Below are 24,241 nucleotides of genomic sequence, written 5' to 3'. Positions count from 1 at the left end.
ATGAAGGTCCTTTACTAGACTCCTGCTTCTGATCTAACTTGTTGAGCTTAATCAAGTAGACAGGTAGTCCTTTTCTGACTCCCTTTATGATCCGAGATGCTTTGGCCAATTGGATTTTTGGATTTCCAGCCTCACCTTGAGTTGTGACCAATTCCCCTTCAGAGTTTTGAAAGGAAATTTGGCCCTTTCCACAATGAATGTGGGTGTCATTAGGCTTAAGCCAATCCATTCCGAGTAGACACTCATGGATGCCTAAATTCATGACTTTGAATTTGATCGAAGTCGTCTTTCCTCCCAGAAAGAATTCCACCTTAGCAGTTTTCCTGGTACAAGTCACCTCACAACCATTTGCCAATTCCACAAGCAAGATAGGTGCTTCTACTGTGGCTATTCCTAATCTTTTTGCGCAAGCTGGTGAGATAAAGGAATGTGTACTGCCACAATCAATCAAGGTCTTGAAACCTTTACCTTGATAGTCTGACGGTGTCTAAATCACCGAGAACTGGCTATTTGGCCCTTTCTTATGAAGAGCAGCATGGACTGTCGCCCTTTTAAATTCTGCTTCCATGGTCGGATCTTCTTCTTCTTCGCACATTTCCCTATTGGCAACATAGGCGGTTCTTCCTCTGCCTCAGGTAGTGGCTCCCTGATCACAGCCTGTTTCTTGGAAAGGTGCTTGGCGGTGTCCCCCTCCAAGCTTGGGACATTGCCTCTTGAAATGACCGGGCTCGTTGCAGTGGAAACAATAGAGGTTTCGGCCATTGCTTTGAGTAGGAATAAAGTTGTTGACATTATTAATCCTTGCTTTCTTTCTTTGTCCCTGATTTTGACCTTGAACTCTCTTCATTTAAGGCCTATATGCTCCTCTATTTGGGTCATTATAAGACCAAGTTTTGTTACCCCTTGGTCTAACCTGCACCTCCTGAATTATAGGTGCAGCTCGAATGAGAGCGTCCTGAAGATCTGATGGGTGCATAGATTCGAGGCGGGTATTCATTGGTGGATTTAAACTAGCACAAAATTTTGACACCTGCTGTGTCATGTCCATCTATGGCGCATACTTAAGAAGTGAGATGAATTTAGAATAGTATGCGTCAAGAGTGAGTCCCAGCTATTTTAGCTCGTAGAACTCATTCATTTTCTGCGTGTGATACGCAGGTGGTAAGTATCTTCCCTGCACGACTTTCTTCAACTTCTCCCATGTAACGGATCCTTCTGCGATCCCTTGATCTTTGCACCATTGCTTCTACCAAAGCCTAGCTTCGCCGATGAGCTTCAGCTTGGCGAGCATAGCTTGGTTGGCAGGTGTAATACCAGCTACTTCAAAGTAATCCTCCATGGATTCAATCCAAATTTCAGCATCAGCTTGGACGGACCTGCCTCTCCCATCGAATTCGGGCAGCTTAATCTGCTTGAGAAGAAAGTTATTCTCCTAGATTACAGCAGTACTTGATGTAGGAGGCAAACTGGGATTCTGTACCTGGGGTTGTGCCTGGATAAAGTTTTCTTAAAGTTATTACTTGATAATCGTTGCGATTTATATTTCATCTCCATTTCAGCTCTCAACCAAGCAATCTAACCACTTAACTTCTTATCAATTCTCATGAACAAAACATACATTTGATAAAAAGAAGTCTTATTGTATTTATATGGACATAGCCCTTTCAGAATACAACATTTCTTGCGATGATAAGCCAACTGTTTACATTTAATTTGGGGAGAATAATGTTGCATTATATTTATCTACAGGAACTGGATAATAGTATGGTTTCGGGTCATGGATCTTTAGGAATCGGTAAGTCATTGGAAGATCAGGGTATCCTTTCGTTTGGAACTCATACTTCTCATGGCGCCCTAACACTTTGATCTTGTCGGCGGGGATTACACGGGTCACTTCCTCATACATATGAGTTCAGCTCAACCCCCCAACCTCGAATATGTAGAGTTGAGTTTATGTGAACTTCCACGAAAATGAACAGCTTCACGACTTTCAGGTCTTCCAACCACTTGATCCTCTTTAGTTGGTCTGAAGGTATGCAAACCGGTGGGCAGCTATATAGTAGATTTCTGAGGCACCCGTCCATCTTCGTTCCATGTATAAAGGTGATGGATTATAGATACGCTCTAGGATGTTCATCATCTCAACCGTTTGTCGATAATCCGGAGAATGCATCGCAATCATACACATGACTCAGAACACTAAGAACTTGTTCCATGCTTCGTAATTCTGCAAGACAGCATCCAAAGTAAGGAAATGTTCAGATCGCAACATTTGCTTTACTTCTTTTTATTAATATTTATTAAAAATAAATCCTTCGTTGGTTGGCTCTAATACCAACTGTAACGTGTCCACCTGTTATCTTCAGGACACGTCTTAGCAGTCCATCGGAAAGGATGTCTAGAAAGCTCCGCCCGGCACTCCCATGGAATGTTACGGGGTTTGCGATCTAGGACTTTCCGCGTCTGCCACGTAGCAGAAGTATTCCGGCCATTCCCACTTAGGACCGACCTGAATTAGGGTTTTTCCTATTGGTCATTTCCTAACGGCAACTAGCGTCGAACCTGAGCGAACTACTTTACACAGAAATGCCAGGTCCGAAGCAGATTCATGCAGCACTTGGTTCAAGGAGAATGGGAAACGAGAGGGATGCGAAGCTCAACCTCTCTGCCATAAGGCATAGTCCCATTCCGTTCCCCTAAAACAGCGTAAATCGGGATCATTTATAACTTAGACTCTAGGTCAGCGCCCTTTTTCTATTCGTATCCTTTGAAACGATCTTCTCGCTATCCATCATGATTGAGAAAAGTTCTCGGCCAACCGAGACCACCCATCCGTAGGACGGACCCATGGCCATATCCACCGCACTTTTCTCAGGTTTTTTTAGTTATCTAATTACCTATCACATTTAGTTGGACATGCATCAAATAGCTTCCTTAATTAGTCCATTAGGCACCGGTTCCTTCACGTAATCATAGCACTTGACATAGAAAAGCAATGCCAAACAAGTTCCTTTTCAACAGGTTATCATATTTATCTTTGAAATACATAAAGTCCGGCCCATACGCTTATCCATAATCTGCCCGAAGGCTATCCAGTAATCCACAAGGATTACTAATCCAAGATTCCACCCGTAGACTAGTATGCAGACCTTGAGATCCAATCCCGAGTCACGTTGGCCTCTTGTGCAGGGCCCGAAAGGCGAGGGATTTATGGCGAAAGCCCCCTCTGGCACCCAAGCGTCCTCCTGCTCCAAGTAGCGCTCAATGAAGAGACCTCTCGTAGCGGGTTCGGACCACCTTCCCGGCGCGGTTAACAACCCCCTTGGTTAGGGTCATGTAGGCAGTCGGGGGTAACTGAAGCTGCCTCTCCCTTCAGGCCTTCAACCTGAAGCATTAGATATCTTTTCATCCTTTAATTCTTTGAGCAAACAAAACAAAACAGTGCTCTTAAAACTGTTATAAGCACAACCATTTCCATTGGTTGTTAATTTTTGGCCAACTGCTAAGGAGTGAATCCTTCTTTCCGAATGCATCCAACACTCGATCCGAGATCAATTGTGACTTGGCAAGATTCCCAAGGGTTTGTTTGTTAACTCTATATCCTTGGGTTAGGGCCGTACCCTATTAATCCGACTTAATCAAAATCTTAAGTTCTATTAGCAGTGAATATGTTATTCCAATTCACTGATTGGTCTTTTGCTTCCAAGCAAATATCTAATCCCCGAATCTTGGTCACTTTACCCAAGAAAGGTATTATATCAGGACAATTATTCATCCTCTTGCAAGATAAACTTGCATAAGAATCTGCCAATCTCATTCCGAGGAATTGGCAATTCCCTTGTGATCAAATCACAAGATCATGCAACTCTGCAACTTGTTGCACAAGTGTTGCATCAACTATGGGACTATTCTACCCATCAATGGTGTCTTCTAATCACAGTATCATGATTAGATATAACAATTTATTCCTGATTGCATCAAGTTGACATTGTCGGTCCTAGGGTTCCGAGTTTCATCTTTTTAGCGAGAGATTCTTAGGAAAAACCCTAGACCACTTCTCGTAAGTATGTTCCAATGTCCCTACATTCCGTGAATGTGGGCAAGTCTTTAGGGTATAGGAGTTTCAGCTTTGGTAATACGAGCGACTAGGTAATGTCCTCAACGTGCTAACCCTAGTTAGCTCTTTGGGATATGTTGCATTGAATTAACCCCTTCCTAAAAGAGTACCTCGCGGTTTTAGGTGTTTAGGTTTAAACCAATTTAACTTGTCTATTCTTGAAGTTAATTGCGCTACCATTTCCGTAACCACATGATTCATTGTCTATGTATAAGTTGATTTACAAACCCTAACTTTTTGGGTTAAGATCAAAGCATAGGTTAAGTTATAGCATAATTCCAATTGATCATCCTATAAAATGCAAACAAGATTCATGCTACTAAGCTTTCGGATTTTATGTTTTAACATGCAGCCTTTTTCTACTTTCTTTTCCGAATGAATTTGTCGTATGCTGAACTTACACACCCTTTCGTTGATTTAAGTTTTTAGGCCACTTGCCTAGAGTTAAATCTTCTTCATGCAGCCCTAGCAATTTTCTATAGTTGCTAGTAACTTTCTTTAAGAATGATTTCGAAAAGATGTTCAATAATGTGATATGCAGTTTATTCCTTCCATGCTTAATCGAAGTGTACTATCATAATTCCATTTTGTAAAAATGGGCATTAATTAATCTAATTTCATTCCTTTGCAATGCATAAAAACAACTTGCTAGAAATGCATAGAAATCTTATGCTCACTTTAATTTTGTTCGTTTTATTGAAAAATACTAATGATCAAATCCCTCAATTGTGATCTATTAGCCAAAGTATTTTCACTCGAAAAAACATGTATCCTTATTCATCAAATGATCCATGCATAGTTGAAATATTACGACGTTAATCAAATTTAGGAAGAAGAACCTGGACTTGTGGTGAAATGTCCACATGGATGTTAGGAGACGATCCTCATACGGTTGCGCCTTGTGCTTTCTTAGGAGTCATCGAGATTGCGGCCTTTTCATCTTGGACGTGGATTTATGATCTTGGCCGATCTTCTTCGAATGCGAAACTCCTTTTGTGACCGATTGCACCGTCTTTCAAAGTCGGCTTTAGAAAGCTTTATAGGTTTTTTCCTGCTTAAATTTGTCTAAAGGGGAACTTGTGGGGAACCTAAGGGGAAACAGGGTGTTTGTGAAGGCCAATAGCAAAGGGGTTCTAAGGGACCCTGAGGTGAAGGTGAACCCTTGTGTAAGAACGCAGAGGGGGGGGGGGGGGGGGGGGAACTTAATGGGCTTATAAAAGCTTGGATGGAACAACAGGGAAAAGGGGCTTTGAAGGAGGCCCACAAGAAAGGATTAAGGGCCTTTGAATTCCGGGGGTGGGAAAAACCCACGAGAATGGGGTTTAAATCCCCGGGGAGGGGATAGTTTTAAGATCTTTCAAGAGTAAGGCTGATTAAAGCCACGGGAAGGGGGCTTAAAGGCCTTTTACAAGCTCGGATGGGACCCCACGAGAAAAAGGGGGGAAACAAGGGGTGTAAAAGACCTTCTAAAGGAAGGCTTTAAGGAGGCCACATGAAGGGGGGCTTAGCTCCTCCCCTTAGAAGCTTCCAAGAAGCTTCTTGGAAGCTTTTGGGGTTTTAGTAACCACGTGGGGGGAAAAATAAGAGGATGATTATTGGAGAAATGATGGCGGCCAGGAGCAGACCGATTCAGCGTCTCGGGACGGCGTGCACGGCTTCAGCGGCGGTTCTAGACTGCAGCGCGAAGTTTCCTCCTCCTTCCGGCCAGCCTTACGCCCTTTCGCAATGGCAGCATCAGCAGTATCTTGGCCTCTCTCTCGACGGCAGTGTCAGCAACGTGACGTCTCATCCCCTCCTACTCTCCTCCCATAGCTTATATAGCTTAGGGGAGGGGATCCTCCCTCCCCCACGCGGCATCATGCATGCCTTCGCCCCCTCCATGGCATCCAGCAGGGATGCTTAGTCATCCCGCCTTCCCTCCCTCTTCCCCAACACGATAGTCGGCTGGGGGAAGGAGGGAATAATTAATTTTTTTTCCTTAATTCTAACAATGATCTCTTCTCAAGAGGGGATTTTTATGCGGGAGGAATCAGAAATTTTACGCTAGAAACCTTGTTACAGCTGGAGCAATAGACTTGAGCTGCAGGAGGATCTTTACCTATGATGCAATGATCAGTTTTGGAGGTCAACACTGTATTTTACCAGTTTCTGTTTTTTGCGAGTACAGCCTAAAGAAGCTGATGGGATAATAAGTAATCATTACCTTTTAAGAAAATACAGAGTTTGTGTTGCTCTGTGCTCATCACAGCAGGAGAGAGTGACATCTTGTAACTGGTTGTAGTAAAACCAAGAAGCCAACTGCTGTCCTGATGAAAAGAAATGCAAGGCTAGGTCCACATCTTGCTATTGGCAGAATATTATGGATGAAGTGTTCCATTGTAGAAGTGCCAAGTGCAGGGAAAGGAGAGAAGAAGAGGAGAAGAGAGAAGGAAGGAGAAGAGGAGGAAAAGAAGAAGGAAAGGAAGAAGAGAAAGAGAGAGAAGAAGAGGAGAGAGAGAAGAGAGGAAGGGAAGGAGAGAAAGAGGAGAGAGAGAGAAGGAGAAGAAGTGAAGAAGTAGTAGAAGAGATAGAAGGATAGAAGAGAGTAGAAGAAGAAGAAGAGAAGAGGGGGAAGAGGAGAGAGAGAGAGAAGAGGAGAAGGAGAGAGAGAGAGTAGGAGAAGAGAAGAGGGAGAGAAGAAGAGAAGGAGAGAGAAAAGAGAGGAAGGGGAGGAGAGAAGGAGAGAAGAAGTGAAGGAAGGAAAAGGAGAAGAAGAAGAGAAGAAGTAGAAGAAGAAGAGGAGAGAGAGAGAGAAGAAGAGAAGAGAAGAGAAGAGAAAGAGAGAAGAGAGAGAAGAAGAGAAGGAGATAGAGAAAGAATGAGAGGGAGTGAGAGTTGGTGTGTAGCCTCGAGGAGTCGCGTTCGTGAACCCACCCTTTTGGCGAAGGACCCCCATCTAACGACCCTTCCTACCCAAGCCTATCGTCCTAAAATCCGTCAAGGTCTGGATTGTCCAATCTCCATGGGGCAAATGGCTCCCAAGAAGAAAGTCACGGGAAGCATAGGTGCCAAAGCTACCCTTGGTACCGGTAATGCGGGAGAGGCAAGCAGAGCGACCAACATGATGAATGCCCCTACGATCAGAAATCAAACCCAGGTTCTTTAAGCTTTGTAATTAATTACGTTTTATTTCTCATGAAAGAAATGAAGGGGTTAGCTACAAGCATGGAACATGGACGAGTCTTAGGCGCTAGGTTGCATGCGCGAAATGATAGAGTATGGGGTTTGCATAAGTTTATATGCATGAAATGATAGCTTTTACACACATAAAATGATAAGGTTTTTGCATTATTTCACATAAAATAATAGCTTTTAAAGCAGTTCAATGCATGAATAGTCATTTAGAATGCATGCTTCGCGATCATGACTAAAAGAAACACATGAAATGATAGTTTCCGATGCATAGAAACCTGGACCTTCATGAGATCCGATCTTGTTTTATCTTGTCTTCGTGTCTGTGGCCTAAATTACGTAAAGGAACTTGTGATTAATGGGTTAATTAAGGAAGTTGCTTTTATATGTCAAACATAATGTGGTAGGTAATTAGATAACTAAAACAACCCTTGAGGGAAGCGTGGTGGATGTGACCGATTGGGACTATCCTACGAAAGGGTGGTCTTGGTTAGCTGAGAGCTTTCCTCAAAGGAAATGTTAGGAAAAGTCAGACTTTAGGTTGATCCTAGTGGGAACGGTCGGATAAGTTCCGTTGCGGGGCAGACTCGAGAGACCCTAGTTGGCAAACCCCGTGTCATTCCTTGGGAGTGCCAAGCGGCATCTTCTAGATATATCTCTCGATGGACTGCTAAGATGTGTCCCACGATTGGAAAAGAGGGCATGTTACAATTGCTATCAGAGCAAAACTTCATAATGATACATGATTGATTAATGTTTAGTTCATAGACATATCCTAAGCAAAAATAACCTAAGTGGCATGGTTTGATTGTCAGGCACCTTCTCCACCCACGAATGCTAACATACAAGAGAAGAAGTTCCTTCTTAAGCAAATAAAGCCACCCGAGTTTGATGGCAAGGGAAGGACTGTTCAAGCTGATGCCGAGATCTGGATTGAGTCCATGGAGGACTATTTTGAGGTAGTCTATCTACTAACCAAGCCATGCTCGCCAAACCTAATCTTATAGGCGAAGCGAGACTTTGGTGGAAATAATGGTGCAGAGACCAAGCGATCTCGAAGGGGATAGTCACTTGGGATAAGCTTAAGGAAGTTGTGCGAGGGAGGTATATGCCAAGATGAATGAATTCTATGACTTGAAGCAGCTAGGATTATCTCTTGAAGCATATTATTCAAATTTTGTTTCACTCCTAAAGTATGCACCCCCAATGGATATGACACAACAGGTGTCAAAATTCTATGTTGGGTTGAATCCACCCATAAACACTCGATTGGAATCAATGCGCCCAACGGACTTGCAAGATGCATTACTCCGAGCGAATCCAATCGTCCAAGAACTTAAATCAGGCATCTATGATGAAGATGACTCACAAGATCAAGACAAGAGATGCCACAAGTGCGGAGAGATAGGACACATCCGTAAGAGATGTCCCAACCATTGATGTTTCCACTACAATGAACTAGGACACATCCAAATAGATTGTCCTGAGTTGGACCCTGAGAATCAGGAACGTGCGGTCAAACGAAGCCGTCTAAACTCTACTTTTGGCTCATATTATAAACCATATGATGATGAAGGCTTGGAGCCTATTGTAACCTTTGAGGATGACTAGATACCCTAGGAAAATCTTCTTGAGGTAATAAGTCTTGTACTTGGAATAAATCCTATTGAATCGTATGAGTTGTGACAAGTTGTTATTTTGAGTTGAAAATTTGAGTAATCAAAGTAGCGCAGCGAAAGCATGATGGGCCCTAACCCATAGGCTATAAGCTCCAATTGTGCTTGTCTCCCCCAGTTTCTCTCAAGATGAGGACATCTTGATTCCTCTAAGGGGGAGAGAATGTAACATTCCCCCCCCTCCCCATGACCCCCATACTATCCCCCCCATAGGAACTCCCCCCCTTTAAAAATTTTTCAAATTTTTTTATCTCTCCCTCTCTCTCCCCCTGCCATGTGCATGGTGGGGAGAGAGAGAGCGAGAGGGGGTGAAGTGTGGGAGATGGGGGGGCATGTAGTCCCCCAAGTGGCGGGTGGCACCGTCTTGCAACTCCCCCTCCCTCCTTATAAAGCTTCCCTCCTCCCTCGTCCAGCGAAGCTGCGCCCCCTCCTCCTGACGTCAGCAGACAGAAGTCCCCCCCCCGACCTCAGAGCTATGAGACCTACGCACTAGCGAACTGCACCACCACCCTAGGCCGTGACGACAGCATTCCCCCCCCTCTGTCCTGGTGATCATGCCCCTTGGGCTTCCGTCGGGAAAACTCTCCCCCCCTCTTGGAGAGAAACCTTCCCCCCTTTTCAGCCGGCAAAGCTGCGTCCCCGTGAAACCCCCCTTTTCCGCCAGCAAGCTGCACCCCGTGATCAAAGAGGAAGAGGGAGAGAAGTAGGAGAGAAGGAGAAAGAAGGAGGGAGAGAGAGAAGAGGAGGAAGAGGGAGAGAAGTAGAAGGAGAGAAGAGAAGGAGAAGAGGTAGAAGAGGAAGAGGAGGAAGAGGAGGAAGAGGGAGAGAAGAAGAAGAGAGAGAAGAGGGAGAGAAGAGAGAGAAGAAGTAGAAGAAGAAGAAAAAGAGGAGGGGTGAGAAAGAAGGAGAGAAGAAGAGGAGGAGAGAGAAGGAAGGAGAAGAGTAGGAAAAGAAGAAGGAAAGGAAGAGAGGAAGAGGGAGAGAAGTAGGAGAGAAGGAGAAAGAAGGGAGAGAGAGAAGAGGAGGAAGAGGAGGAAGAGGGAGAGAAGTAGAAGGAGAGAAGAGAAGGAGAAGAGGTAGAAGATGAAGAGGGAGAGAAGAAGAAGAGAGAGAAGAGGGAGAGATGAGAGAGAAGAAGTAGAAGAAGAAGAAGAGGAGGGGTGAGAAAGGAGAGAAGAAGAGGAGGAGAGAGAAGGAAGGAGAAGAGCAGGAAAGGAAGAAGGAAAGGAAGAGAGGAAGAGGGAGAGAAGTAGAAGGAGAGAGAAGGAGAGAAAAGGAGGGAGAGAGAGAAGAGGAGGAAGAGGGAGAGAAGTAGAAGGAGAGAATAGAAGGAGAAGAGGTAGAAGAGGAAGAGGGAGAGAAGAAGAAGAGAGAGAAGAGGGAGAGAAGAGAGAGAAGAAGTAGAAGAATAAGAAGAAGAGGAGGGGTGAGAAAGAAGGAGAGAAGAAGAGGAGGAGAGAGAAGGAAGGAGAAGAGGAGGAAAAGAAGAAGGAAAGGAAGAGAGGAAGAGGGAGAGAAGTAGAAGGAGAGAAGGAGAAAGAACGAGGGAGAGAGAGAAGAGGAGGAAGAGGGAGAGAAGTAGGAGAGAAGAGAAGGAGAAGAGGTAGAAGAGGAAGAGGAGGAAGAGGGAGAGAAGAAGAAGAGAGAGAAGAGGGAGAGAAGAGAGAGAAGAAGTGGAAGAAGAAGAAGAGGAGGGGTGAGAAAGAAGGAGAGAAGAAGAGGAGGAGAGAGAAGGAAGGAGAAGAGGAGGAAAAGAAGAAGGAAAGGAAGAAGAGAGGGAGAGAAGAAGAGAAGGAGAGAGAGAAAGAAAGAGAGTGAGTGAGAGTTGGTGTGTAGCCTCGAAGAGTCGCGTTCATGAAGCCACCCTTTTGGCGAAGGACCCCCATCTAATGACCCTTCCTACCCAAGCCTATCGTCCTGAAATCCGGACTGTCCAATCTCCGTGGGGCAAATGGCTCCCAAAAAGAAAGTTGCGGGAAGCGTAGGTGCCAAAGCTACCGTTGGTACTGGTAATGCGGGAGAGGCAAGCGGAGCGACCAATGTGACGAATGCCCCTATGATTACAAATCAAACCCGAGTTCTTTAAGCTTTGTAATTAATTACGTTTTTTTTCTCATGAAAGAAATGAAGGGGTTAGCTACGAGCATGAAACGCGGACGAGTCTTAGGCGCTAGTTTGTATGCGCAAAATGATAGAGTATGGCGTTCGCATAAGTTTATATGCATGAAATGATAGCTTTTACACACATAAAATGATAAGGTTTTTGCATTATTTCACATAAAATAATAGCTTTTAAACCAGTTCAGTGCATGAATAGTCATTTAGAATTCATGCTTCGCGATCATGACTAAAAGAAACACATGAAATGATAGTTTCTAATGGATAGAAACCTAGACCTTCATGAGATCTGATGCATTAGGAATAAGTATAATTACCTGCGAATTGTTTTATCGATCATGCTGTGGACTATTGCAAATGGATACGCTCCTAGCTTAATTGAAGATGGTGACCTAACCCTAAATGGATTGTTGACCCAAGTTATGCTTGGTTGTTTGAAAAGGTTGTAAGTCCCTTGAGCAAGTGTTTTGATACATCCAAGTTAAATTCTGATTGTACATGCAATGGGATTGCGATGCCTTGAAGCAAGAGGGTGTGCATTCAAATGTTTGTTAATGTGGTTTTGGATGTTAACCCAAGTGGGGTGTGTTTGATGGTTGCATGGTCGGGTCTGAGATGACTGATTGCCATGGAATCAAAAGGGATGTTTTCCCTAGTGATTGTTTTTAAGCTGGGTGCTTCAGCTGTGGTTGATTTCCTAAAGGGATAATTAAGGAAGGATGGCGCTAGCTATCCCCCATGAACTGCCAAACCCTAACCAAGGGGGTTGTGAATCCGCACCGAGAATGTGGACCAAACCGGCCGCGAGAGGTCTCTCCGTGAAAATTACTTGGCGTAGGAGAATGCTTGGGTGCCAGACGGGGTTCTAGCCATAAATCCCAATGCTTCCAGGTCCTACACAAGTATTATACGTGACTCGAGATGGGATCTCAAGGCCTTGATACTAGTTACAAGGTGAAATCTTGGAAGGATAAGCCTTCGGGTTTTATTGTCGGAAGACGGAAGGATTTTTTTGCGGAGGCAGAAAGGAACACTTAATTCTCCGAAGATAAGTTAAGGAAATGTTTGATCTTGTTTTATCTTATCTTCATGTCTGTGGCCTAAATTACGTAATGGAACCTGTGATAAGTTAAGGAAGTGTTTGATCTTGTTTTATCTTTCTTTTGTGTTTGTAGCCTAAATTACATAAAGGAACTTGTGATTAATGGGTTAATTAAGGAGGCTGCCTTTATATGTCAAACATAATGTGGTAGGTAATTAGATAACTAAAATAACCCCCGAGGAAAGCGTGGTGGATGTGACCGATGGGTCTATGCTATGGAAAAGTGGTCTCGGTTAGTCGAGAGCTTTCCTCAAAGGAAATGTTAACGAGAAATGTTAAGAAAAGTCAGACTTCAGGTCCGATCCTAGTGGGAACGATCAGATAAGTTCCGCAACTCGAGAGACCGTAGTTGGCAAACCCCGTGTCATTCCTTGGGAGTGCCAGGCGACATCTTCTAGATATATCTCTCGATGGACTGCTAAGACGTGTCCCGTGATTGGAGAAGCGGACACGTTACAGTAAAGCTTGAAAGAGCTAGTGTAACTCTGATGAATAGAGCTTTACAATTCAACAACAACAACCTAGGGAACTTTAGTGTTCAATCCAAGCACCATGTGTGGTGGCTCGCTATATTTGAAGTTCCTAAGGAAACATTTGAGGTGCTACAGTTGTTCTTTATGCACACAAGCATTCCAAGCATCATCGATCGCTAGGAATATGGTGAGATGCTCTCGGTTGAAGGGTATGCTCAATACTTGGTTGAATGGCATCTTGCAGGAGACTTGAAAACTTTAAAATGCATGTGTGGAATCTCTGATGGTGCAAATACAAAGAATCCATGCCTATATTGCTTGACAGAGAGGGTGGAAGGAAAATATGGAAAGAAGAATTGACAAAGGGTGACAAGTGCTGCACCGACGTGCAATAGAGAAGATCCCACTTGGAAGCCCATCTCCAACATTCCAGTGGATCATATTTACATTTGTTCATTGCGTGCTTTTATCAGAATCATGGAGAAACTTGTATATGAATACATTTTCGTTGCTTATAGGATGCAACCAGAAAAAAAGCCATTGCAACATGTAGGAATGTGGAGCAGGTGCTATCGAAAATTGGGCTACACAATCATCAAGTGATGATTGAAAAAGATGGGAAGAGATCATGAAATTCTGGTAACTTGCCAAAAAAGCCTTGCTTTGGAGGAGCAAAGGCTAGGAAGTTTCTGTCAGTATCCATCAATGAGGAAGGGAATGTCATGGTTCGTAGGCCGCAAGACTACGATGGGTGGAAAAAGTTACATTTTGCAGTTCCTGATTGAAGTAATGGAGGAAAAACAAGGTTGGCTAAAGCTAAGGTTTGGATAAGTCTTAACAAATTGGCTCCCTTACTTTGCAAGATGGTGTTTAACAATGAAGATAAGCAAGAATTTATCAATGTTGTGCATAGCTTCTATGAAAACATGGTGGAAGCGTGGGGCAAAAGCTCTATCACACATTACATGGTGGGTACTAAGTTAATATTTTAAAATTGTATGAATTGTATAAATTGTTGAGCATAGTTTTACTCATGTGTGATATGTGTCTTTGTAGCATATCCTTAAGGCACATGTGTCATACTTTGCAGAAAACGGAAGCATTGGAATTTGGTTCCCATACAAGGGATGGAAAATTCACATTGGATAAAGTGTGGGGCATACCAAAGAAATGTTGATCATGGAGGGGTGAAAGGTAGCAATCCAATGATCCAATTGCTATCTTGGTGGTATACGATTACAGTAGAAAATGAAGCTAGACTCTCACAATAGAGAGCAAATAAAAGTGCTGATGAATCGACTGCAGACATGATGGAATCACATTGTGCCACTAAAAGAGTGCGTTATGAAGCCTCAAGTGCCAAAGAAACGCATGCACAGTGGCTAGAAACAAGGCTTTGACAAGGCAGCAAATGGGTTTGAAGAGAGCTAAGATAGTAAGATGAACCATGTGTTCAGTGTGAATGCAATTCATAGTTTAAAAGAGAAAGAGAGAGTGTGCATCTATGTGAATGAGTCTTACAATTTAGGGTTATATAAAAGAGGGTTTCACTTTCTATCTTATTCATTGAGTTCTCACATCTCTTGTGCACGAAAGATGGCTAGGTCTAAGGTAGTGGCAAATAAGTTTCTGCTCAAAGTCTTGTATCGTGTTCTGCCACTTGGAGCATCTACTAGCTCAGATGCACCCCCTTCTCAACCTAACCCACCTTCCTCAAGCTGCCCTCACAAGGTTCCTCCTCAACATCCCCACAAGAAACACAAGTGGAAGCTAGGTACAATGGCCTTGAGAGAAATTAGGAGGTATCAATGCTCTTTTGATCTCATCATTCCCAAGGCGAGCTTCTCGAGACTTGTTCGCGAGATTGTGCAAGACCTCTACCACACAGAAAGTAGGAGGCAGTTGTTGGCACAAGGTCAGGATAGACTTGATCGCTTCACAAAAGAATGCCTTCATGCTCTATACTGTGTTGCAAAGGCCTTTTTAGGTGACTTGATGACGGATACTCAGCATTGTGCAATACATGCGAAGTGCATAACTATAACTCCCAAGGACTTCCAACTTGTAAGAAATCTTCAAGGAGTGAATGATGCATTCGTTCCAATGGAATGAACACAATTTGTAATGTTTTTTTTTAAAGCATATTGTTATCCTCGTGCATTGGATATATGACTATGTCCCAGTGCAAAACTATTGTATGCGCCCTTAAAATATGAATTAAATTTTTACTGTTGTCCTTGGCTCTCAACATTGACTGTGCATCTTCGCTATATTTTCAATTCTTACTTAGAGTTTTTATCAACACTGTCAATTTCAATAGGAAAAACATGCAATGGTTGATAGTGATGGTAGATACAAAAAGTTGATCGTCAACAAAAACTCTCAATTGTTCCTTGGCTTTTTCATCGCTGGAGAGGGGCCAGCTTTCGATGAAAATATAAGTTCCTTCTTTGCTTCAAAAATGATGGGCTCCTCTTTCAGCTCCTTCTCCAGGAGAAGTGGATCTGACACTTTAGCAAGGTCACCTAATGTAGCAAGCACACACATTGCTCCACCACCATTTGGTCAAACAAGTAAAGAAGCCTTGACCCCTTGATTAACACCACCTTCTCCAAGCTAGATATCACATGTATCCCTCAAAAAGCTCCCGACTTGGTCAAAGCTCAAATTTTCATGATTATTTCTTGCCCTCCTGGTGAGCAGTTCTTATGGAAGGCCACCAAGTTTGCAACAAGGTTGCCAATGTACTCCTTCAGAGCTAAATCCTTCCATTGATCCACATGCCAAGCTCCTCCTTGCCTTGATGCAAACTCATCTATATACAATATGTCCTAAACTACAAATTCAAATCAAACAATATATTTAGCGGCTAACCTAGAGTTATCAAAAAGCAAAAAAACTTGACGATAGGGTGCGTCGGGTCCCCAGAGTCCACCAGTGAAATCTTGTCCGAAGTGTCTAAAGTTCAGTGTCTGTGGCCCTAGACACCAGACTTTGGACAGGGCAGCTGCTGTAGGCATCATTTTTGGCCAAGATTTCACTGGTGGACTTGGAGGATCTGACACACCCAACCGTCAAGTTTCGTCGCATAAAAATATATGGTAGTAAGAAATCTCACCTTCTCTAGCTCATCTTGTATCTTCATTTCCTTGTTTGTCAATAAGACACCTCTTTGGGCAGAGAGACCTGCAAACTCCTTGGTAGAAAGCTAGGGCCTTGATCGGAATAGATCATGCAGTAGTGCCTCAAATTTAGCATCCGACAGCACAAGGTAATCTTTGTCAATCGAGATAATATACTCCTATGCTGCTATGATGGCACTCACTATATCTAAGCTTGTGCCATCATATCTTCCAATCTCTGCCATCATTAGATGCACATCCATGTAATCATAATCAATCAAGTCTTCCATCGAATCCCTGACTAGGATGGAAAACAACTCTTCTTCCTTTATTTCCAAGTATTGTAGCACATCTGATAGAAGCAAGAATTGTACACCATCTACTTCAATGGGTGTCAAGGAGGCAAGGTTGGGTTTGTTGACTTGTGTCTATTCTGAAGAAGATGGCACCATGAGAGCCAACCCTTGCTCTGCCACCACCCGATGTTCCTCTTCAACATTGATGAGCTCTTCAATTGGTTCTTCTCTCATGTATGTGATAGCAACAACCTGTGGAGTTTGTATCTTCATCGCTCTCCTCCTCTAGGGATGTACCCAATGCAAGGAGGTAAATTGCCAATGTGCAATCACGCTCCACGAGATCCAAAGGTGTTGTACCTGGTGCATTGCCCATCGGAATAGTGCATACTCTGTGTGAAGGATCCACATGGGCCAGACACCTATTCACCACTTTTTGGTGATTCTTCCCCTGCCTAAAATACCGTGAGCTATTCTAGAGGCACCCAAGTCATGTCGGATCCCTCGATGGAGTATGTATAGGTAGCAATGGTACTCACAAAGTCTTCCAAAACCTGAAGGGGGGGGATCTGATGATGAGAGCATGCTTTCAAGGTTGAAGTTCTTAGAGAAAACCTGAAATATCTCGTCACCCTGGTTGGCAAAGATAGTCTCGTGGATCCACTCATCAAAGTGTACGTGAGCATCCATCATAGCAGGTAGGAGGGATGTGGTGGATATAAAGATATGAAGAGAGAAAGTGTGAAATGAAATAATGAAACAAGAACTAAACTAGTTCTACCTTAAAAACCTTAAGTTTTAAACCATTAAGGATTGTTCGCATATGATATTTAGTTATGGCTTTACTTACGTCTTTGTAAAGTTTACATGCATATGTAAATGTGTTGAGGTGAAAAGTGTATAATTTTTCATAAATACTATAATTTTTAAATATTAAAAATTTGCAAGTGACAATATTCTATTGGCCAAAAAAATCTGAAAATTTATAGGTGTTGGATATTACAACTTGTGGTGTTGGGATTTTTAGGGAGACTCTACAGTTTCTAAAATATATGGAGCCACACACTTTTCACTGGTAATAGTATCCTCAGCTCAGCTTCGAATTTTCCTACCATCTAGTTTAAAATAGAAGCTAACAGGTGGATTCTGTATTAACATTGTAATTTCCTCGCTCATTATACTCAAGGGCCAATCATCCTCCATTTGCAACACTTAGGGCTTGCGACCCTCACAAATGACAGTAACATCCATAGCTGCACTTTCACGCATTTCTTAATCAAGGCACAACCATTTATCCTTGAGCATCCTCCATCTACAATACTTGAACACTAGGCATAAAGTCTGTCATGTAACAATGTACATGTAATTGGAAAGGAAAGTTACCCGATTCATCCCAAAGTAAGATAATAGTCAAGTAAGAGAGAAAAAATTTACTTGAAAGCCAAAAAAAAGTAGAAAAGAGAAAGCATAGAGAGAGAAGGAGATGGGGAGAGAGAGATTAGCACTTATGTAATGTCACAAAAAATGATCTTTGCAATAAAATAACAACAAGGGTTAGAACTAACATCGTGTTGCATTGAAAATATATCAGGTAAAAAAAAACAAACAGAGAGAGAGATTAACACCTTTGACTCTTGCTTCAAATAAACTCTGCAAGAAAACAACAATTAGAGCCAACATCAAATTCTATTGAAAACACAACATAAAAGAGAAACATCACATAGAGAGAGTGGGAAAAGAAAGGGGAGAGAGAGAGAGAGAGAGAGAGAGAGAGAGAGAAAGAGAGAGAGAGAGAGAGAGAGAGAGAGAGAGAGAGAGAGAGAGAGAGAGAGAGATATGAGCACCTTTGTCTCCTGCCCCAAAGAACCTTTGCAATAAAACAATAATAACAGTAAGAAATGACATCAAACCCTATTGAAAAATAAGCAAACAAGAGAAAATGTGTAGAGGGAGCTCACGCTTAACCGCCAAGACCCATGGACCGCTTATTGTTTCAAGCGTTTCAAGCGAGCTCTAATGGCTACCTCTCACCTAGTTGATGCACCGTCGATTTTACGAGTGTACTGAGCTTACCTTGATGCCAAAATGAGTTGCCTCCTCTCTAGTACACGCCGGTAGCTCCACAATCCTAGATGCTAGCTCAAGCATTCTCAAGCCTCCTCCATCTCCAAGCTCCATCTACCATAGCCACGCACACGAGAAAAGAGTTGAGAAGAGAAGAGAAGAAGAGAAGAGGAGATGGTGAAGAGCTTCACCCTCTTGATCCCTCACTCCCACACACTCACTCCCTCACATTCTCACACTCTCTCTCTCAAGAGCACACAAGCAAGGAGAAGAGAAGAAGAGAAGAAGAAGAGAACTCTTGTTAGCCACACACCAAAGGATCAACTCTCATTCACTTTTTGAACTTTATATACAAAACCCTAAATTCCCATGGGCACCTATCCCTTTTTTACATTACCGGCCATTGTGGCAAGGTCTGTTCTCTATTTCTCTCTTCTAGCCCAATGCCTCTAGCCTACACCCGTCTAATATTCTACAATTGGCACCGGAGGGAGCCTAGCGCTCTTTTACAGGAGTTTTTAGAGCTTTTTGAGGCGCCTTTCATTTAAAATTGTGCTTTTTGCCCCAACTTTGCTTTAGAGGCCACCTGTATGTCTTTGCTCTTTTTGCATCTTTTTTTCGATTTTTCCTTCATTTCTCTGCCATCTCGACTTGGGGTTAACATTACCCTCCTCCGAGATGGGTGCCAGTCCCATGGTACTTTTGGCTGCTGTTGGGGAATGATAGGCAGTTGGGGTGAGGGTAGGGCCACATGCTTATGGAAGCTTGGTAATGATGTTTATCGGAGAAGCCAATTGGATGCCGAGTGGATGATGGGGGCCTCCGAAGTTGGTGGTTTGTTGCCTTTTGTAATGCCTGAAAGGAGAAGGTGCGGTGTGCTACCTAAGGGGAGTGTCTACCTTATTGTGTGGTGCATCATGCTCGTGCTAGTGGAATGGGGAGGTAGATCTAACCACAGGCAAGCTTGGGTGACATCCCACACTTGAGGACCCCATTCGTGCAAAGGGAGATGCGATGCAAGTAGCTTAGGGTGACAAGTTTAACCATAGACGAGTGTTACCTCCCTAGGCATGTCCTGCCCTTGATGGGCCCTAAGCGTGAAGTGGGGGAGCAAAAGGGCTAGGGGTTAGGAGCGGAGCCGACCAACCGAAGCCACTGGGCATGCCTAACTTGAGGACCCCTAGGTGTAGTGATCATGTTTTATATGGTGCTAAGTGCTTCTTCAAGTGAGTCATTGTTTCCATGTCCTTGTGTGATGTTCTTCTTGCTTTTCCTTTCATGCTTTTCCTTTCATGCTTTTCTTTTTCTTCTTTTCATTCTTTTTTTTTAATTTTTAAAATAATAATAATAATAATAAGTATTACACTATTAGGATGACAGCCAGTGCCTAATTCTCCTCGTTTGAACTAGGTGGAGAAGGGGGTTGGATGGATTTGCTAAAAAATTGCTAGCTCTGCATGTATCCTTTAAGATTCATGCAAACGTGGAGTGAAGTGGTGGAGAGAAAGGGATGATTACATCTAGTGAACTGGCTATCGTTTATGTCTTCTAGGAGAGCTAGGCAAAAACAAGGGAGGAGACTAGCCCTCATTATCAAGTACACCATGGCACAACTGACAATGGCATTAGGATTAAAGAAGAGAGGAGGCATGCCACATTCTTACGGAGTTAGGTCCTGCTTAAGTAATAATTTAAAAAGCCTAAGATAATTACATGTAGTTATGAAAGCTGGATCAGGGCAAGAGGAGAAGTTGGCGAGCAAGCAAGTCATGGAGTCATCCAAGCTTTCTGAGTTGACGATGAGGGAGTGTTCAAAAGAGACAACATTAGAGTTGTAGATAATGGGAAAATCATATCACCCGTGGAGGGTGGCATCAAAATCCACTCCTACCCTACGACGGTATGCCATAAACATGGGGTTGTTCCTCTCGTAGGGCAGGGTGTTGCAAAAAGCCATCAAGGTGAGCATGCTGATGTTGCACACTCGCCTAGTCCATAGGGACTGATAGTTATAACCTTGCACGAAATGTGGCACTTTCAAACACTTTATTTTGCCAGAATTCGGCTTCTTGAATTCCCCAAAGAGTGGGGTTCTTCTCTTTTTCTTCTAGCCACTTTTGTTCTAGTTGGCTACCAATCCCAATCACCTCCTCCATCACCTTGAGTGGTAAGAACCTCCGCAGGCTGTTGGGCATGAGAAAGCTGAAAGTGAATGGCTCTTTTTCTCTTTCCTGTCACCCCAAACTACAAGTTCTGCGTGGAATCTTGCGGGAATGTCGTAAGGGCATGGTGGGAGGGGCGTGGACAGCTGCATGACTAGCTTGGTCCTTAGTTTATTTCTAGTTTCTTCTACTAATTTTTTCCTTCTTTCCCTGAGCGCAGCTTGTCTTTTCGTAGATGTGTCAACCTGTTGTTGCTCTTGGGAATGCGATGAGGGGGGTTGTGAGATCACCTCTTCTCTAAACCTTACCATATCAAATTGAAGTTCAGCTTTATCCCCCTGCCGATCTCCTTGTTATGTTCCCTCTTCAAACCCTATCGCATCAATTTCCTAGGGGGTTAGGCCAGTCAGTAATAAGTACTTTCGTTGATCATCGAGGCTCAGCTTAACCTCCGTAGGTTGGGGTGGCATCTGTAGCCCTGCGTGCAGAGCTCTGCATGCGATATTGAGTTTCTTCTTAACCATCTCCAATGAGTCTCCCTTCTGGGCAGGGGGTGTCCATCAACGTATCTAGGAAGGCCTTTTGCTGGGCATTAAAGGCTACCTAGGCGGCTTCCGCTTTGCTCTCTACAAGGATCTTCTCTTTCTCTACCAGAGCCAGGCTTCGTGCCAGTGTCTTCACCCTTCTTTCATTTCGCCTTGCCCATTTCTCGGCTCTCTTCTTCATCTCTTCCATGCTCTCACCCTGCCTCTGGACTAGGAACACGAGTTTTTGCTCTTGATCCTTTAGCTCTTTGCTCATGTTTTCCTGTTCTTTCTTTCCTTGGTCTAGCTTGTCAGTCATGGTTTTGATCTCTTTCTGCTGCTCCTCTAACTCGTGCTTTCTTTCCTCGTCCCTGGCAGGAAACTCAGCCATAAGCTTTTCGATCTGATAGGTTTTTGCAGTCAACTCTTCATGTTGCACAATCAGGAGCTTGTATTCTCTTTGCATCTTCACGATTTCCTATGTTTCATCCTCCAGTTGCTGCCTCCAGCCCTCTTCCTTGTCATCCTTAGCCTTCAACTCCTATTTGAGATCAGAGATCTCCCTTTGCTGCATGGCTATTACTCAGGTCTTTTCGAGCTGAAATGCAGCCACCGACTCAACTCAGCCACAACTATCTTCCTTTCCTCCTTAGCCTTCTCCAATTGAGAGAGCATCTCGGAGACATACTCATCGTAATTTGCTGGTGGTGTCATTTTTGTGTGGATGGGAGTGGTCGAGGCCTCCACTTTCTGGTGCTTCGGATCTTGCCTTGACTCGGTGTTTATGGCCGGCCTTTTCTGCCACCATGTGGTTGTGGTCTGAGTGCTCTTCCCTTGTGCCAGTTCTTTGTTAATAAAGTACTACATCCACACCACGAAGTTTGAGACATCTGCACTGGTGGGGATGCTCGAGGTGAGGGTTGGTTCTTTGGTGGGAGGCACCAGGAGGGTCAGAATAGGGTGGATGGGAGCCTTGCCCTTGCCCTCAGTGAGGGCTGGCGGTACGATCTCTGGCACTTGCATACTGGAACCAGGACCCTCCTCTCTGGGCGGGCTCATAGCCCCTAGGTCATCTGCCTTGCTTTGCTGTTCGATTGACTGGCGTGTAGCTTCGGCCAAGTCTTCCTCCTTCTTTCTTCTTAGCTCCTCCTCTTTTTCAGCAGCTCTTCTCTCCCTCTCTTTCTCTGTTTTCCTAGACTCTTCTTCCAATCTATCAACTTCATGTTTTTTCTTCTTCTCCCTCTCTTTGGCCTCCTTGAGGGATTCCCTCTTTGCCCTCTCTAAATCCTCTTTCTCTTTTTTCTGGCCTTCATCCTTCTTCTTCTTTTGTGTCATCTTTTTAACAGGTTTCTTTGCTATCTTCTTGCTCATTTGTTCCTTCTATTCTTCCCCTTCTTCTTCACTCTCAGTTCTGTCACTGGATACCTCTTTGTCTTGGTGAGGAGGCGCTGTCTCGGGTGTTTCTCCTCTCCATCCTGAGCTTGATTTACTTCCCAAAGCTAGCGCTTTTGCCGCCTGGTCAATGGTCTTATGTACATAGTCATTCTAGTCGACTTCGTCCCACGTGCAAGCTACCACATTCTCCAGCACAGGCACGCTGATTCGATGCATCAAGGAGTTGTAGCGCTAGTTGGAGAAGAGCACATGTACTAGCTTTGCTTGTAGATGGGCTTCCGCATCAGGAATGTCCTGAATGTTGATGCCATCATTGGTCAACACTTCTTCTCTCTTCATCTTAAGCATGGCATAAACATCTCTCTTATGCTTTTTCTCTACCTTCGGCTCCAACGCCAATGCCTTCTCCACCAAGGCTGGGTTTAAGTGTACCTGCACCTGCTTGGCCTTTTCTCCCCTTTCCACTATCATGGTGCCGCACTCTTGGTCTAGGTTGTACATCCTAAGGAACTCCACACACTTCTATGGTCAGGCTCTTGTGCAAACTTCTCAAGGTACTTTGTGAGGTTGCACTACTCGACAACTCTGGTTTGAAATTTGAGCTGGTTGTAGGCGCGGTTTTCTAGGGTGATGCGATATTGCATCCTTTCCTCTGTGAATGGGAGTCGGTGGGCACGGTCTTCCTGTGACGTCTTTCGTTCCTGTCATGAATTCAAGTTTTCATTACTGCTTTCAAAATAATAATTTGCTGGAAAAGAAAGACTCTATGTGTTTATTGAATGAAAGCCTTAAAATCCAATGTAGATTCTTCCCTTCAGATCTGACTTTTCTTTTCATTTTTTTCAAAGTTCTTGTGCCATTTTCCCTACCTCACTCATTTTTTATGTGTTTATGCATTTGCTTGATTTTCCTTGGCTTTGATTTGATTCACCTTTTTTTTACATGTTTATGCATTTGCTTGATTTTCCTTGGCTTTGGTTTGATTCACCTTACCCCCCTCCCCTTCCAGCTTGAGAAGAATCCTTCCTAGGATTGAAAGTTAGGAGGTCAAGGGCATTCTACAATGTGGCCTAGGATTTACCTGCGTAGAAGCCAAGTATAAAAATCGGGATTGTACTCTAGCTGAGTTGTGCGGTCTAGATCAAAGGGTCGAACACCTACGTGTGTGATGTATGTGAGAACATCTACTAGGAACTCACTAGAATTGATACGGCTACCAATATGTAACTCTTCCTTAGTCAGTAGGCGATTGAGATAGGGGTGTTTTTTAATGTGCTCTTCCATGGGTCAACCACGAAGAGTGGTTAACACTCTATACGAGGTTAGCACGACATAAGTGGGGTCGTACTCCGCTGTTTTGATTGTGCGACGCTGCTCAGCGTTGGTCATTATTTGGTATCCTTCAACTTCCCATTACAATCGAAGAGTGTACGAGCGCCTTAAGAATTGGGATTCAGTATCAGCAAGTTTTGATAATTCTGCGATTTCTTGGTCAGTAATGGCAGAAGTGGTTCGTTTATCATAGGACATGATGAGACACTGTTTGATGGCCTACTCTTTGGATATGTCACTGGTGAGCAATTCAGCAGTGGAGTTAGAGGCTTTTGCGAATGCAAATTCAAACATTTCCCAAGAATAAGGCATTGTTGGAACTTCATTTGCAAAGGGGTCTTGTAGTAGACCTAAATCCAAACGATCATAGCTCAAAGCTAACGACATGAAAGTGGCATCGAGTTATCTAATGCAATCAACCACATCCTCCTTTGTGTCCTCAGCCAAATCGATGGCCAGTGTTAAGAATGATTTCCACTCATAAGGGGGTCGAAGGCCTGTTGGCGGTTGGGGTTTGATAGAACTAGAGCCTTTGGCAACAAATAGTTGCGGTTGCAAGTGTTCTGGAGATTGCGGTTGGACCTCTTGAATTAGGGCTGGGGTAGTAGCAGTGACATCTGACGGACTGCTGCCTTTGATATGGATCAGGGAAGTCTGAGTGGCTCTATTGGGTGTTGATTCATGTGACA

Source organism: Lygodium microphyllum, chromosome 4 (assembly GCF_053477565.2).
Source record: "Lygodium microphyllum isolate KBCC chromosome 4, Lygodium_microphyllum_v1.1.10, whole genome shotgun sequence".
Lineage (NCBI taxonomy): Eukaryota > Viridiplantae > Streptophyta > Polypodiopsida > Schizaeales > Lygodiaceae > Lygodium > Lygodium microphyllum.
The sequence above is the reverse complement of the archived record's forward strand: the minus strand, read 5'-3'. Positions refer to the sequence as shown.